The following is an 18814-nucleotide window of genomic DNA, read 5'->3' on the forward strand; positions in this document are numbered from 1 at the left end:
ATTTTTTCAAAACTGCACTTCCTTAAGTACTTTATTTTGTAATAGAGCTAAATTTAACAAATTTAATTCATTATAGTTCTAAAAATCTGAGACAGAGTTTGATACTTAATGATGGAATTTGAATTTTAAGGGAACTGCGATATATATTTTAACTCGTGCCCTCCTTTGGAAGAAATAACTTATTTAAAATAAATGAGGGATTCAAAAATATTATTTGTTCTTTAGTAACCAATTGTTTCTTAATGCAGAATTCCAATATTATGCACGTACACAGACCATGAAATATTATGAAAATTAGTCCAATTTATTTGCTTCTGTTCCTATTTTTAATTGAAATATGTATCAAGCAGTTTATTTGAATTAAAATGTAAAGGATATTAACAGTCAGCTATTCTTCTAAATCATGTTGCAAAAACGTGGTACTTGGACATAATGTAATACTGTTCAGAATTTTTAATTTCTTTGGAAATGAAATATTATTTAGTCCAGTTTTAGAAATAAACAATCACATTCCTAACCATCATGGCATTTCTGGCAGCTCAGTCCTAAAAACTCTTCCAAAATATTTGAAATTTCATAATTCTTTTCAAATATTTTGACAGATCTTTCTTTTATACTCTTTTCTCTTAATTTTGAAGTTTTTAATAACCCATGTTATCAAGTAACAGTAGAAAATATGGATATGTTTCAAGGAACTGACCTCTCTTTGCCGGGAAGGGCATTACTGCGGTCTGCTGTCTCCATGGTTGTCAAGTATTTACCTCATGTACAAGTGGATAGTTTGAACCATGTAGAAGACATAATATATATATATATTCACTGATCCGATTGCCTTGGATTATCAACTTTGTATCTCATATGTCGCATAATTTATAATTCATACATTCAAGCTGCCCAAAGTGCATTTGGATAATGTGATACCACAGTCACTTGAATCAAAAAACTTTGCCATAGACAGAGTTGTCTGATTGTACGCCACTAAACACAGGAAAACCATCAATAAGGAATTAAATATGTATTCCTCCAAAAGTTTCAACACTTAATGATCCATTTATGCCATTCATTTTGATCCTTAACAAAATGGAGGATCATGTTCAATACTCAAGGTTTCTTTACTGTATATGTGCAAACACTACACAAAGTTTATAACGTCGTATGAACGAAATTTTCAGCAACAGAATTGATTATTTAAAGGGAGTATTTCAGCATGTATACCTAAAAAGTTTGGGACTTTCTTATTGAAAGATAATTACTGGCATTGTTTAACTTTCAATGAAAAAAATCAGAAGAGGGCTTTTAAACCAGTGAAAATCAGAATTCATATTTAATGCTGTTTACACCATCTCAATCCTATTTATGATCTGGTTCTGCATTATCTTGGATGCTTCAAGATTCACAGCAGACTAGGAGATACTTAAAATTTTTTGGCTAGTTTCCTTAGTTAATTTGAGATCAAAGTCACATCGTTTTTTTAGAAATGCAAAGCAAAAAAGAATGCTTTGCAAATCAGAAATAATAGTTCAATAATTCAGCATGATAAAGTGGTAGAGCCGTACCTGCAATATCGTGGTGAATCTAAGATTATTAATATGTTACAAGATCCAAAAGAATAATTTCAAAATAAAGGAGAAATTAAAATTTAAAAAGGGGGAAATAAAGAGGGCAATGATTAATGGAAAGTAGATTATTGGCATATGAAAGGAATAGTTCTGTTTTAACCCATGGTAAAACTGATATATTTTTATACAAAATCCATTTTGTTAAAAGAATGTTTTGAGGCTGCGCTTGAGATTTAACCTCAAAGTGTGCGACTCATTTTATACACTCAGATAATATCCATTAATTTTTGACAGTACATGACCAAACATTCATCCAGGGTATGCATGGCCACACATTTTCACTTCTAGTGATTTACCCTCAGGCTACTGTGCTCATTCATTTCCACAAAGAATTCTGCACTCTCATCCCAGTAAAATGAAGATAAACACAATTAAAACTACAAGAATGTATAGCCTTTGACAAAAACAATTGCTTAATATTTTGCATTATCATGTTTGTGTCAATTTACTGCAAATAGAACAGTGCTCATTAAAATTTTTGACGCTTTCGATCGGTGTATTTTACGTCACATACAGTAAATCTATTAAATCATAGGAAACTATAGATTTTTCATTTTGCCATTACTTTCTGAAATTCTTTGAAGTATAATTCTAAGTCCACCGTGGTCATGTATTGAGTGGTGCTGCCACACATGGTTTATTATTGCATCTCTGATGGGGGTGATGCTTATTTACATTTCAATAGGTAACTTGACCAGGAACTGTTGATGGGCGAATGCACTAGGCTGCCAGAATGCTGTACCCCAACAGCGACACATTATTATAATGCGGAAACACTAAGGCTGGTACACACAACAGCGCTTTATCAGAAACAGTAGGCATTCTAAGTTGGCTACGATTAAATCTAGACCTAAACCCTAAAGAGAACATTTAGGCAATTATGAGGAACAAAACAAAGCAGTGCTAAACATAACCCGTCAAAGAACTAGAGCAAGGAACAATGTGGTGTAGAATCCATTTTAATGTCTCCTGGAGAGGTGGGCGACTGCTGAACTGAACTATATCGTGCTGAATAGAGAATTTACATGCAGAATAATCAGTAGGGGTTCAATGATTTTCAAAATGTAAGATCAATTTATCACGAACTCTCCAAAATCACATTGCCATTGCTACGAGAGCCACCGCTCAGCATCACAACAAAAGAATGGCATTTGCTGCTACGGACACAATTTGAGGTCATCACAGATCTTGACAAGCAGACAATTCTCCTGCCACATATGAAGTGCTGAGAATAGACTTGGAGTCTGCACACAGGCATCTGGAAATTTTGTACAAGTCAAAATATTTCAGTTCTATGTACTTATTCTAAGGACAATTTCCCATCTCTTCAGTGTGTCTGCTGGGTTTATCAACAACGTCTATAATTATACCCCGTATAATAATATAAAGGAATAATTACTGTGATGAGCTTGTTTATGTAGTCATTTCCTAGACATTGCATTTAATGGCATAAAATATAACTTAAGCAAGAAAGATTTGTATTAACATTATTTTAAGCTGTTAATTCTGATAAAAAGTATAACATGTATGTTTAAAATAATTTTTAGAAAATCTTGCTATTTCACTTTTGTCAACCTGATTATTAAGCTTTTGAAATAATTTCTACAGAAATCCACACAATGTTAATTCTTTTTCATATATCTGCCTTAACAGTTGATACATCTTTAAGACAGAACTTTAAAACATTTTATTGATTTTATTACTTTTTAAGTCCCTCCTCTGTAAGTTTTTCCAAAGTTTTCCACTTCATACATTTGCCCGGAACACCCCGGTTTCAGCCCAGAGCATCTTATGTACAGTCAACACAGTATTTTAGACACCAACATGAGGTGAGCTTCAGCAGTGTGGGACAGGGTTACCACCAGACTTAGAATGTTTTATAACTACATACTGCTCCATCTGGTGGCCTGAGCAAAGACAGGCAATACTCAACTTAGCACAAAATGTCAGTAGAGACTAACGTTTGAATCGGGGCCTGCTGGAGGAGGACTAGGGCTCTTCCAGTCCTCATCACCTGCCCACTTTCTGCATATTTAAAGATCCTGTCAGATAATGAATTCTTTACGTGGAACAATAGGTAATGAAAGGTTCCTCTAGTTTGTCCACAAATGTGCAATCCTCAGCGAAAATCAGCTATTCTAAGTACAGTATTTTAGAAAAAAAAACACTTCTATGGACAAGCAAACAGGTTATTGTAAACAATTAGCCATTAGAAACTTAGAATATAATTTTTAAATCAGATTTGTGAATGCAGTTGTCTTTTTTTTCTCTCTTTTATTCATTATTTGCCATGCGACAGAATACAGAAGAATAGGCCAGAAGTTGGAAGAAACTGTATATTTGAACACTATTCTCAGCTGATGCTGATCACAGTGAATCACGGTGAAATGAGTTTGCTGGTCTCAGTCAGGTCAGCCCAAGGAAGAAAGATTTGCTTTTGGTAGCGGAATCCATGTTTACATTCTACAAGAGGGTTTACTTAGATCAACAAAGGGAACAACATCTACAAAAAAGACTGACAAGTTAAACTACCTGACTGAGGAGGATATTATAGTAGAGTGTATGATGGAGGGTGGTGAATAGAGAAGCAAAAAACATGCGGAGCAAAATTACAAGATAAATGCAGAAGCGTTGAGTTTTCAATCTCCAAACAATTTATGAAGTTCCTTTATTTCTTGGGGGCTGAAATATAAAAATGAATGTAGAACTCAAATCTTAATACCTTCTTCATTTGCAGTTGAATAAAGAATAAATGGAACAGTTAATGACAATAAATGTAGAATGACCTTAATTTTAGAGCTAGAATTTCAGCTTTTAAGAAATTGAACCCAGGGTCAAAATAACAGCATTGGAAATGTTTTATTCTGGATTCAAGATGTTGTAAGTCACTTATCTTTTTATTCAGCATTGTGTGCTAAGTTTCCTGCAGCTTCTTACAGCTTTTGTATTAAAATTCAGAAAGGACACATTTTTGATACCTCACACTGTGCATTTTTCTAGACAGTCTCTGTTAAAAACTTGTTTCTAATCCCAAATTGGACACAAAATAGTTTTATAGCAGACATCAGAAAATACCTGCTGTTTAATAATAACTGCCTTCACACTCAAAAGTTGTTCCTGACCCTTCAATCCACTGATTAAATAAAATATATTTGAAGAAAATGTTTTCAATCATAATATATTGGCAATTTATTACAATGGTTGTTGATGCTGTGTGCTGTTGTCTCATGGTGACCCTATGGATAGAGTTTTCGGAGTACAGTAATGCCACTATCCACTTTGTGACCTGGCTGGATTTGAACTCAGCACCATCTACCTCGCAGTCCAGTGCTGATGCCACTACACCACTGGAGAGCCCAATATAATGGTTCTAGATATTTAATTATTATATGCAGGCATTTAATATTGTTCTGCATTATGATATACAGTATTCACACAAGACATGGAAAATACTGAGAATCAGCCATATATAAAACATTCTAAGGTGCAAAAGATTTTTGAAAAAAATATCCAATAAGATACTCAAGATATCTTCATGACTGGGTTTTATCATTTTTCATGTAAGTGATTCTGTGAACAGATAAATAATGTTCATAACTATGAAGGCTTCAGACTAAAATTGATAGCTTCTTGGAACTTAATCTACAGTCAGTGGGCAGTTCATTAGCTATACCTGTACAACTACTTGTTAATAAAGATATCTAATCAGCTAATCTTCCGATAGCAACTCAATACATAAAAGCACGCAGACATGGTCAAGGGGTTCAGTTGTTGTTCAGACCAAATATCAGAATGGGGGAAAAATGTGATCTAAGTGACTTTGATTGTGGAATGATTGTTAATGCCAGGGGTGGATTGAGCATCTCAAAACTTTTGATCTCCTGGGATCTTCACACACAAAAATCTCTGGAGTTTTCAGGGAATGGTGCAGAACAAAAAAAAAGATCCAGTGAACAGAATACTAACAATAAAAAAAATCTCAGTTCCACTCATTTCCTGCACTGAAATATGTCATAATGTTTCCCAATTATGTATAACTGTCATATTGAAGATAGAACATATTTTGTTCCTTAGTCATTCTTATTGTTGAGGTTGCTTTCTTCTCTCAATGCAATCAGCATATTTTAGTGAAGAGATTTTCAACCTTCTTGTACAATAAAGATGAACTCTTGATTTTCCAGTCTACCTCACTGGACCTTCCCTCTAACAGTAACTGTAACACTATATTCTGCATTCTGTTTTTGCTTGTATTATCTCAATATACTTATGCTATGAAAAGATCTACATGGAAGGCAAAGCTTTTCACTGAATCTCGGTACATGAGAAACAATAAAACAGTTGCCAATGATTGACATCCTGTCTTCCCTTAATCAGTACAAACTTCTAGATTGCACCTTTCTCTGAAGATTCCTATAGCTCTCCGGTGAAAACATTGAAAGTAGAAACTTTTAATCATAGATGCACCCATCTTCTCATCAACTCCTTTCGCCCATGTACAAGCTGTTCCTCTTGCCACCACTTTCAATGATCTTTCTGTGTCTGTGCAATCTTTTAAAATTACATTTAGTTTCAATTTTGTTCTTTTGATCTTTAATCCCTTTTCACTCCTTCATTGAAATTAGACTGTTTTTTTTTTGTTTTGCTTATTATAACACATGAGGTATTGAGTGAAGTGGGTAGTAGGATAATGGTCAAGCTTATGAAGAAAGTGCAGTGAGTTTGATCAAATCTTGTAACCCACTTGTTGAAGGATGATTATGCAAGTGATTTTTCAGCCAAAAATATTCATTTCATTCCAGCATTTGAAAGCATCTTAGGTTTTGAGAAAATATCAAGCTGTTACCTTATAATGGTTCTAAACTCTTCATCCAAATTTCTTCTCGCCTGCCTTTTTTTTGTTCACTTTGTGTTTATTGTTGGTTATGTTGTCATTGCTCTTCTCTTTATAGAGTTTTTTTGTGTAGGGATAGCAAATCTCATTTCCAAATCTACAATGTTGGAATGTGTACATGAACGAGGAGTATTGATTCCATTATCAGGTGGTCTGGCTCCAATCGTTGCAAATAGCTCACTTAAAAATATGTGATAGGAATACTTGGAGTTTCTCAGAATTCATCCACAAGCCAAGAATTTCAAGGTGCAACAAGTGAATGAGTAACATCATTGCATTGTCAATGAACCCCCTTCGTGCTTGATATTTAGGACATTTGCTAGCTCTATTTGATCTTTTGCAACAAATAACAGGCAGGTCTGTCTGTACATTTGATAGTTCATATGGATCATAGATGTCACAACCTCTGCCAAAGAAAAATCCCGACTAGAGACAAACATTCTCGAAAGAAGATAGTAGTAAATGGGTATTACATTTCCTCAAATATGTCTTCTAATCATAAATAATGAATTATTCAGCTTTAAAAGACTTATTTTCAGAAATATTTATTGATGTCGGGTAGGAAGAGTCATCTTTGCGATATGGGTATCGATGTAACGAGTGTGTAGCCAGTGGAACAAGTCTACACTGACATGTTAAGCAGGATGACATTTTTCAGATTTAAAATGTCACAAACTTGATCATTTAAAAATTTATGTTTTACTAATCAATGACTTTCCTTACTGGAACATTGTAGAAGTAATATGAAGAGATCATCTTAATTAAAATTTGGAAAAAATATCCATTTAGAAAAGACAAAAATGATTTGGCATTTTAATTCATTCTGAAAATTAAGCTTTCAACTACATATTAATGGCACATCAATGAGTACAGAGACAAAATTTAGTAAATATTATACAGCACCAATTTATTGCACACATTTGTATACATAATAAAAAGGCTCTGTGAGAGATTTCAAATGGATCACATATCAGCAGTTTGTTAACATCGGTACCCAACAACTTTATTTGAGAGTCACAAATAGCTGGAATGCAAATGGTCAATTCAGATGTTAACAGAACAACAAGGAGTGAATTAAATCACTTTGATGCCTGTCCTCAGTTTTAGAATATTAATGCTCCCCATGAACTTGGCCATCTCACTAGAAGGACAAATGGGTGATTTTTTTCATGAGATTCCTGATCGGACGGAATCTATAGGTTTTGGGAAAAAGATAAGAAATGAAATTGTGGAACAGATCAGCTGGCAAAGACCTAGCAGTTTCACAATGGATCAAATTGACTCTTATTGTGATGTTGAGAACTCAGAGAAACAACCCAGATCAGTTTTGCCTGAGGATGTACTGGCCTTTGCCGAGTGCTTAACATTGAAGTTAAAGGGGAAATCACAAGGGGGAGTTTGGGTTTTATTTGCTTCAAAGTTTCCTGATATGCCTCTAACACTTACTATTGTGCAACAATACCCGAGTATCCAGGTGACCTACAAAGATAAATAGCGAAAGTTTGTTTTTGAATTAATGAGAAATACTCAGTAATTTTTACCATCTATAGCTCTTAAAAGTATGTGTCTTCACTTGAAGTGAAAATATGTACACACCGTTTGGAGGGAAGTAGAAGATGAAAATAGAAATTGTATCAGGATGAAGCTATTCAGTCCTTCGAACTTGTGCAATGCATAATATACATTCAGAGGCCACTTTATTAGGTACACCTGCACACCTGCTTGTTAACACAAATATCTAATCAGCCAATCATGTGACAGCAACTCATTGCATAAAAGCATGCAGGCATGGTCAAGAGGCTCAGTTGTTGTTCAGACCAAACATCCGAATGGGGAAGAAATTGATCTAAGTGGCTTTGGCCGTGGATTGATAGTTGGTGCCAGACAGAGTGGTTTGCGCATCTCAGAAACTGCTGATCACCTGGGGTTTTCTCACACTGCAGTGTCTAGTGTTTACAGAGAATGATACGAAAACCAAAAACAGCATCCAGTGAGCAGCTGTTCTGTGGGCGAAAACACAATGTTAATGGGAAAGCTCAGAGGAGAATGGCCAACTTGTTCAAGCACAGGAAGGTGACCGTGTGTTACAACAGTGGTGCGCAGAAAAGTACCTCCAAATTCACAAAATGTCAAACCATGAAGTGAATGGGCAACAGCACCAAAACACCACAAAGATACTGTACATTCTGTGGTCACTTTATTAGGTACCTATAAAGTGGCCATAGAGTGTACAGCTTAAACTAACATTTCAGGCAAGCTATATGAGCTTTTAACTGGAATACAAAAATCTCATTCACATGAATTTTTTTTAATAGTCTATTAAAATATGCAGTATTAAAAAGTTATTTTTGTCATGTCCCGATGGTTTAACATTACCTTTGTTGTGGCAGCTTTTCACTAAATATGCGATGCAACCATGTCATCTTCCTCACCGTAACTACAGCTAAAGCATCCTGGAGAATCAATTGCACAAAAAATATATAGTTTACTGATGGTACCCAGCTGACCCACAAAATACTTATACAACCTGAAATAAACTTATACAAGCTGCACATAAATAAAATAAGAAACAAATAAACCTTTGCCCTTAGGTGAATGCTGGCAGTCCCACTCATACAAACGTGTTCTATCCTAGCATTCTCCTTTGCAGTCCACTGGTGTGTAATGATATCATGGAGTCTGTACTGAAAGCAGCTCCAAAGCATTCAGGGGTTCTACATTGCATGACAGTGTTCAGCACAGTAGAATGAAAAAAACATATTAGACTAAATTTCTGCTCAAAATGCTTCCCTTAATTCTTTAATGAGATTTACTCAAGATATGAATATTTAGCTCTTCACCTACATTCAGTCTCATGTACTAGATTGGTGATTGGTTGTAAAAAAAAATCACATAATTTTCTATTGAAATTATTGACATATTGTATTGATAATGGATGAATGTGAATCTTGGCAATCCTTTACTTATTTATTATTATTGTTATTATTTTGTTTTAGTTTTCTTTCTTCTAGATTATGTATTGCATTGAGCTGCTGCTGCTAAGTTAACAAATTTCATGTCACATGCCAGTGATAATAAACCTGATTCTGATTCTGCGTCTAGAATGCTGCCTCTAAAATTGGAAAATATGTCACTTATTCCATTTGGAACCTCAGTCACCTCTTTGTAGGCAAGCATTCACTTAATTATGGAATAAACATTCTGTTCAAGAAATCCAAAGCACTTTTACATTTGTGCACACACACAATTCAGTATATGCTAAAGATAAAAGAACTACATATCTGTACACATTGATAATTTTGCTCATTATCGTTAAACCACTTGATCAAATTGGCCCTGGAGTTCAGGAATTAACATTCTTTTTTCCATCTTCATATAGCTGGGAGTGGCACTCCTTCTTAAAATTAGGCAAGACATTGTTAGGCCTTTTACAGCCTTCAGTTTAGTGGACAACATCATTTGTATTCCACATGGACTGAAATATGTTCGAGGCAGTGCCGTGGGAGTCTGATGGGTTATGGTTCATCAGTTTCTGGTAACCCTACCATCATGACTGATGCACTGGAATATGATAGCTTCTATACACCACAGGAAAAATAGATGGAATTAAGTTGAAAATTATGTCAAAATTTCAAATTAGAGCCTCACTTCAAAAGAGGAGTCAATAGTTAGAAATGACCTACTAATTTATTAACTAACACTCGGTTTTATATATTCCAAGAAAGGATTCCCATACTTCATTTATAAAATATTACATCTCATATTTTATATTTCATATTTATTCCTGTCATAAGATCAGTAGGAAATATTTAAAAACTGAGCACTTTCATGACTTCTATAAATATTTATGATTAAATTTATTTATATTTCTACAGTAATCCATTTCTGATTATTCTATTTCTAAATGAACTAACGTACATCGATGTTAATACTGAGTTGGTTTTGAATAGATGAAATTGACATGAGAAGAAGAATACTGACCTAGAAACTGGAATATGTTCTAATGAGGCCAAAGTCCAGGAACTTGGCAATCTGGATCCTCCAAGTTCATTAACTCAACACTGGAAAACAGGAAGCAATAGTGGCCATCCCATTGATGATAAAGGCAGAACAAAGTCAGTAAGAAGAAATATGTCTTTTCTTACTACAGAAAACTTTTTTCCCCCCAAACTTTTTAGTACTTTTTCCAGTTATCCTTTTAAGAACTGCTGGTTAAATAGCATGCAGATCAGGAGATCTGAATGTTGCATGGCTTTTGAGTGGGATAAACCAATTGTCTCTTGATAATAAAATTAAGCCCCAATTAAGATAATCCAGCAGCAACATCAAATTTTGGGTCACTTCCAGGTCACCAGAATCAATATATGTTTTCTGAACCTTGCATGAAAAATTTACCTCCTAAATTGGAAAATGGGTGCATTATGTTTAATTTCATCCTCTGAGCCTTTGAGTCAGAAATCTTAATTTGAATTTCAGTGATATTTTTCATGTTTTCTATTTCTACTGGGTAACCTTCCTCAGTCTTGATTTGGTCATCCGTGAGAAGTAGGAAAGACTAATCGCTCAAATTGAGGGACAATTGCAGATGTGTATGATGGATAAAAAATTCCTCATTCAGTTATTGAAGTAATCTTTTGAAATGTAGGCATATAGTCTCGGATGACATTGTTTTCAATATGGTTAGAACTTGGACTACAGCATGTTTTAGAAGGGAATATATATATATATATATATATATGACATAACTGAGACCGACTAACACAGTTCAGTTACTGTGGATAAATAGACTATAGTTCATACCCATGATTCTGCTTATAGTCCTGTTAAGGAAATAAGGGAATAAAAGTTAGCCAAGTCCTGCTTCTATTCCTTCCACCTAACTGCATTGCTGCATCTGTTCAGAGAGGAGCAGCAGCTGATCTTAAAGACTGGGGTCCCATGGTAGCGTAGCAATTAGTGCATCGCTATTACAGTTTGGGGCATCGGAGTTTGGAGTTCAATTCCGATGCCACCTGTAAGAAGTTTTCTATAAAAATCGATGTACTTATTGATTTTGTAAACTGGAAGTATAGGATTGTTTGCATCTCAACTATTGTGAATATATTCTTAATGTGAACATACCACTTAATTCAGTTTCTCTTTCTTGCAGTGCAAGTCCTAAACATTTAGTATATTGTAGATACAAAGTGAGAAATCATGCTATTTAAAATTGGGTCACAGTATGCCATCTTTTATCTCATTAATTTTAACAAAGTCTGGTTTTTGATGACAATTATATTATTGATAATAAGACCATATCAGCAACTCCATGTTTGGCTTTCTAATATATCAACACTTTGCAATTGAGGGAAGTTCAGACCTCAATGTCTTAGGAAAGACATTTGGGCATTTAAACAGAATATCTCAACATGTTTTAGCAATTTTCAGGATCCTTTTTACAAGAAGAACCTCAACTCATATTCTGCCTGGGTATTCTGCAACCCAACAGAATGAACATTGAATTTTCCAATTTCAGATAACCTGTTCCTGCTGTCCCTTTTCCTCTGATCTACCTAGGTTCTAATACAAAACCCTTCCTCCCTAGCCCCCTATTACCCAGTTTCTTTTACCTCCGCACCCACTCCCTCTGGCCAATATCCACACATTCCATCCTTCAGGGTTTCCTTCTCCCCTCTCCCCAAATGTTCTCAGTTGTCCACCCTACCTTTTCTCCCCCCCACAAGCTCTACCTTCCCTTTCCTAGTAGATTACCATATTTGAAGATCTTTTTTGCCTCTACCTACGACTTCCTGGCTTCTGTATTATTTCTGTCTTTCCCTCTCCCTAGTTGACTCACCTGCCTTTCACCTCTCCTCACTTGGATCAGCTCTTGACCCACCCCTCTCCCTCATTTCATCTTCCCTTCTACCTGTCAGTTCAGTTGAAGGATCTCGACCCCAAATGTCAACTGTAAGAATTCGATGAGCTTCAGATCAGCTGTCTGACCCAATGAATTCCCCCTGCGGATCATTTACTTTCATCCATATTCCAGAATCTGCTATCTTTTTAGACCTCTGATAAATTTATGCTGGTTAATGTCTTATTTCATTTGATCTAATACAGATCTATTATGGACTTCTGAAGTACACTCAAGATTTTGTCTGAACTAAACAGCAGGAATAGCACACATCTGAAAACCATATCACCAACACTGTATGCTCCCTATTAACAAAGCAACCGGACAGAAGCTCAAGGATTTATTTATGTACTTGCATGAAGTAAGTCAAAATTATTTAGAATATGCTTGATATGCACACACACCTATTGGCTAACTATAGAGAGAAGGTTCAGCAGTTGTGGCATCGTCGTCAGAGATTAGAAGTCCCAAGGGCAGACAAAATATAAAAATATAATTACTAATATTTTCTAATACTAAAAAAAACACTAATTTGTAGATAGATTTTAACAAAACCTGTGGATGGTAAAACAATACAGACAATCCCTGTGCTATGAACACCCTCATTTATGGATGCACGTACACATAAAAAAGCTCCCATAATATTAATAAATTCAGAAGTCTGATTTGTGTGTGTGTGTGTGTGTGTGTGTGTGTGTGTGCGTGTGTGTGTGTGTGTGTGTGTGCGTGCGTGCGTGCGTGCATGCGTGTGTGTGTGTGTGTGTGTGTGTGTGTGTGAAGTCCTACAAGTAGCATGCTCTCCCACTCTACATTTAGTAATTGTTCTTTTTAATGCTCTTTGGATGCCTTTTATATAATACTGTGGAAGTATGGTTACAATATTTTCTGATATATGGACAAAATCAACGTAAGGACATCTGTTAAAACAAAACCCCTTTATTAGCCGGGAACAGCCTGTATATATTTGCCTAACTTTTTAGTACTGGAGAAATGTTACAACCACTAACTCTATTAATAACAGCAAAGTTTATATTGAAATAATAGCATCAGACTTGGGAGATGTAAAACAACTAGGCAAGAATTAGTCTAGGTAATATACAGTACAGTTAGAGACAGTTCTTTAAAAATTCAAAATGTCATTTCCAATGCAGGCAGGAAACTCTTCAATCTTTTGAGCGTAAGCAGGAAGGGTGTGATTAAGCTAGAGAGGGAGCAGAAAAGATTCACAAGGATGTTTCCTCTATTGGGAAAGTCTAGGAGCAGAGGACACAGCCTGAGAATAGAGGGACATCCTTTTAGAACAGAGATGAAGTGGAATTTCTTTAGACAGAGAGTGGTGAATCTGTGGAATTCTTTGTAATTGGCAGCAGTGGAGGTCAAGTCTCTATGTATATTTAAGGCAGAAGTTGATAAATTCTTGCTTGGCCAGGGCATGAAAGGATGCATGGCGAGGGCAGGAGATTGGGGCCAAGAAGAAAATTGGATCAACCATGATGTAATTGCAGAGCAGACATAATGGGCCAAATGGCCTAATTCTGTTCCTATATCTTATGGTCTTGTGTTGCTGGGACTTGACAACTTAAGAGGAGATTGGATAGACTGCAATTGTTTTACCTGGAGAAAAAGGAGTTCAAGGGTTAACTTTACAAGAGAGGTATAAATAGGAATGAATTGTCACAGTCTTTCCCAGAGCAGAGGAGTCTAAGACAATAGAACAGAGATTTAAGGTAAGAGGGGTAAGTTTTAAAGAGGACCTGCGAGGCAAGTTTCTCCGCACAGAGAACCAATTGCCAGAGGAAATGATAGAAAAGTTACCATTACAATATTTAAAAGACATTTGGACAAGTACGTGGGCAGATAAGTTATCTTTATCGGCATGAATGAGTTGTGTCGGAGAGCCCATTTCTATGCTGTATGACTCTAATATTCGTATTTAATGCTACTCAAAATTCTTCTGACACAATAGGAAGGGATTTGATCCAAAAGTTTATACTAGTTATCAGAGCTGTCCCATCAATCCCATTCCCTCTTTTACTTCTCTAACATATTCTCTCCCTCTCTGATTCTTGGCGTAAATCACGGTGGTCAGTTCAGTTACCAGCTAGCACATCTTTGGGAGGAGAGAGGAAACTGGTGCACTCAGAGGAAACCTACATGGTCATGGTGAAAACGTGGAAACTCTGCACAGGCAGCACCAGAGCAAAGATTGTACCTTCATCATTGGAATTGTGAAGAAGCAACATAACTTGCTGTCTAGTTATGCTGTCCACTAACAGTGCAATAAGTACTTACAGACCCTATGCAGTTAACTGTGATATTCTCAATGCAATCTGAACATAACCATTCACTTCCTTAAATGGAAATAAACGCATTTTGCATTAATACTAGGAGATTGCATATATTGTAAATTGTGCTGCCTGGATACAGACCTTTGTGAATTTGAAAATTACAATGCTGACATTTTGTGTTGCTTCAGAATTTCACAACTACTGTAACTACCATTGCATACAGATCCCCACTTTTCAGTTAAAAGTGAAACCTCAAGCCCGAGCTTCCCTTTCAAGTGGGCACATCGGTGGATTTTATGCATCGAAAATCAATCACCTGTGATTTTGGTGAAATCAGCTGAGTATTTTTTGCCTCAATTTCAAAAATAAAATAACAAGCTTCAGATTTACATTTTATTCACAGATCTGCACGTTGCATGCTGCCATTAGCGCCCATACACACTTTATAATTAGACTTCCTATAGACCTTTAACTTACTGTAGACAATGAAGTGGAATGCTCCTCCTGCAAGTATGGAAAGTCAGGGCACCCCCATAACTACATCTGTGGGAAGTGAACCCAGCTGCAGACCCAGGCCAGGGTACTGGAGGTGCAGCTGAATGTCCTTAGGATCATCCAAGATGCTGAGAAGATCACAGATGAGAGTTTTGGTGAGCTGGTTACAACTCAGGTGCCCGATATAGATAGAGGGGTGATCTCCAGCGGAGGTAAAGTGAGTAAACAGATAGTGCAGGCCAGTCCCGTCAGTAAAAAGGTATACCCTTTTGGATATTGTTGGGGGCGGGGGGTGGTGGAATCAAATAACCTTTCAAAGGTCAACAACAGCAGCTGGGTTAGTGGCTTAGGACTCAGCACTGAGGCAAAAAAAGGAAAGAGTGAAGTCAAACAAAACGTAAGTAATAGGGGAACTCAATGCTGAGGGGTGCAGGTTGGTGTTTCTACGACTACAGTCGAGAATCCAGGGTGGTATATTGCCCCCCAGGTGCCAGGGTCGAGGACATGGAGAAGGGAGGGCGGGCAACCAGAGGTCATGGTGCGTATGGGTACCAATGACATCGGCGGGAACAAGGATGTGATCCTGCAAAGGCACTTTAAGGAGTTTGGCAGAAAATTAAAAAGCAGCACTTGCAAGGATGTAATCTTAGGAATACTACCCATCCCATGTCCTAGTGAGGTGAGAAATCATATATGGTGCAGTCCAACGCGTGGTTAAAGAGCTGATGCCAAAGGTGGGGAGGGGGGCTTCAGATTTATGCATTATTGGGTTCTTCTCCAGAAGAGGTGGGACCTGGACAAATAAGACCACTTGCATCTGAACTGGAGAGGAGCCAATACCCTCATTGGGAGGTATGTTAGTGCTACTTGGGAGGGTGTAGATTAGAGTGACAGGGGACGGGAACCATAGCAGCAGGGCAGCAGATGACAGGCCAAGGGCAAAAAAAGTTGACACAACAAGCAAGACAGAAAGGAAGGACAGCAGGGGGATAGCTTTAAAAAAATGTGGGATTGATGTATTGAAATTCATCCACTACCCGGTTCAGGAACAGGTATTACCCCTTAGTCATCAGGCTCTTGAACCAGAGGGGATAACTTCACTCACCCCACTCTGAACTGTACCCACAACCTATGGATTCACTTTCAAGGACTCTTCATCTCAAGATCTTGATAATTATTCCTTATTTATTTATGATTACTTTTTTCTTTTTGTATTTTCACAGTTTGTTGTCTGTTGCACATTAGTCATTTGCCCATCTTGTGTCATATTTCATTGATTCTATTATGTTTCTTTGCATTTACTGTGAATGCCTGCAAGGAAGTCAATCTCAGGGTGACATACATGTATTCTGAAAATAAATTTACTATGAACATGTTTATTTTAATGCTAGGAGCAATTTAGGTTAAGGATAATGAACTTAAAACCTGGATCAGTACATGGAGTTATAACACACACAAAATGCTGGTGGAACACAGCAGGCTAGGCAGCATCTGTAGGAAGAAGCACTGTTGATGTTACGGGCCAAGACCCTTTGTCAGGACTAACTGAAAGGAAAGATAATAAGAAATTTGCAAGTAGGAGGGGAAGGGGAAATGCAAAATGATAGGAGAAGACCAGAGGGCATGGGGTGAAGCTGAGAGCCGGAAAGGTGATTGGCAAAAGGGATACAGAGCTGGAGAAGGGAAAGGATCATGGGATGGGAGCCCTAGGGAGAAAGAAAGGGGGAGGGGAGCACCAGAGGGAGATGGAGGACAGGCAGAGTGATGGGCAGAGAGAGAGGAAGAAAATAAAGAGGAGGAGGAAAAAAACTAAATATATAAGGGATGGGGTAAGAAGGGGAGGAGGGGCATTAATGGAAGTTAGAGAAGTCAATGTTCATGCCATCAGGTTGGAGGCTGCCCTCCCCCTTTCTTTCTCCCTAGGCCTCCCGTCCCATGATCCTTTCCCTTCTCCAGCTCTGTATCCCTTTTGCCAATCATCTTTCCAGCTCTCAGCTTCACCCCACCCCCTCTGGTCTTCTCCTATCATTTTGTATTTCCCCCTCCCCCTCCCCCTCCTACTTTCAAATCTCTTACTATCTTTCCTTTCAGTTAGTCCTGACGAAGGGTCTCGGCCCGAAACGTCGACAGTACTTCTTCCTACAGATGCTGCCTGGCCTGCTGCGTTCCACCAGCATTTTGTGCGCGTTGCTTGAATTTCCAGCATCTGCAGATTTCCTCGTGTTTGCTCATGGAACTATAACATTTCATGATTAGCACAACATGGTGGGACGAATACAGAGCTGCTCTGTAATACAGTCTGTTCTCATTTTTAAGCAATACTCTGTTGTGGATGACAAGATTCCACTCAGTGGAATGCTTTGTGATTCCACTCAATGCTTTGTGATTGAAATAATAAGTTAAAACTGATCATAGGAAATGTAAAGCCTAAATGTAATTGTACAGGAGAAAAAAGATATGATAAAAAAAGCTATAGATTCAATGAATCTGTAGGCTCGAGCAACCCACTCTTGCAATTGTCAACTGATTACTTACAGTAAGCAATGACAGTCTTTTTTGTTTCATTTGCAAGGAAGAATATACATTGAATAGAATCAGAATCAGATCTGATATCATTGGCATATGTTGTGAAATTTGTTGCTTTGTGGCAGCAGTATGATGTATCCAAAATAATAAAAAAAACATCAATTACAATAAGAAACATGGGTTCACTGTCCATTCAGAAATCTAATGGCAGAGGGAAAGAAACTGTCCCTGAAACATTCAGTGTGTGTCTTCAGGCTCCTGTACTGACTCGTTGATAGTTGCAATGAGGAGAGGGCATGTCCTGGGTGATGGGGATTCTTAATGATGGATGCCACCTTTTTGAGGCATCACCTTTTGAAGATGTCCTCGATGCTGGGGAGTCTAGTGCCCGTGATGGAGCTGGCTGGGTTTACTACTTTCTGCAGTTTTTTCTGATCCTGACCAGTGGTCTCTCCATACCAGATGGTGATGCCATCAGTTAGAGTGCTCTCCGCAGTACACCTGTAAAAATTTGCTAGAGTCCTTAGTGACATACCAACGCTCCTCAAACTCCTAATGAAATATAGCCACTACCATGCCTTCTTTGTAATTGGATCAATATGTTGGGCTCAGGATAGTTCTTCAGAGATATTGACACCCAGGAACTAGTCACTGCACATCTTTTCCATTGTTGATTCCTTGATGAAGAGTGGTGTCTATCCCCTTGACTTCCCCCTTCTAGAAGTCTCCAATCAATTCCTAGGTCTTGCTGATGTTGAGTGCAAGGTTGTTGTTGCGATACCACTCAATCAGCAGATCTATCTCACTTCTGTATGCCTCCTCATCAGCATCTGAAATTCTGCCAACAGTAGTGGTATCACTGGCAAATTTATAGATGCTATTTGAACTGTGCCCAGCCACACAGTCTTTTATGTAGAGACAGTAGAGCAGTAGGCTAAGCATGCATCCATGAGGTGCACCAGGTCGATTGTCAGTGAGGAGGAAACATTACTTCTGATCCACACTGACTGTGGTCTCCCAGTGAGGATCAAGTTGCTGAGAGAGGTAGAGAGGCCAAGGTTTTGGAGTTTGTTGATTAGAACTGAGGGTGTGATTATGT

General features: G+C 37.4%; 1 long non-coding RNA gene across 2 annotated transcripts in view; it reads right to left on the reverse strand.

The window, feature by feature from the left end:
• LOC140740782 (uncharacterized) overlaps nucleotides 1–18814 on the reverse strand; it is a 177627-nt gene that overhangs the window by 35108 nt on the left and 123705 nt on the right. The window contains exons 6-8 of one of the 2 annotated variants that reach the window (XR_012101927.1): nucleotides 10492–10571; nucleotides 8887–8963; nucleotides 7411–8513 (exon numbers count right to left, since the gene is read on the reverse strand). The exons of the other annotated variant lie outside the window; for it this stretch is intronic. This is a non-coding gene — a long non-coding RNA (uncharacterized lncRNA). Of the gene's footprint in view, nucleotides 1–7410; nucleotides 8514–8886; nucleotides 8964–10491; nucleotides 10572–18814 lie in introns of those variants that run through there. 2 annotated transcript variants of the gene reach the window in all.

This window comes from Hemitrygon akajei, chromosome 17, assembly GCF_048418815.1.
Source record: "Hemitrygon akajei chromosome 17, sHemAka1.3, whole genome shotgun sequence".
NCBI lineage: Eukaryota > Metazoa > Chordata > Chondrichthyes > Myliobatiformes > Dasyatidae > Hemitrygon > Hemitrygon akajei.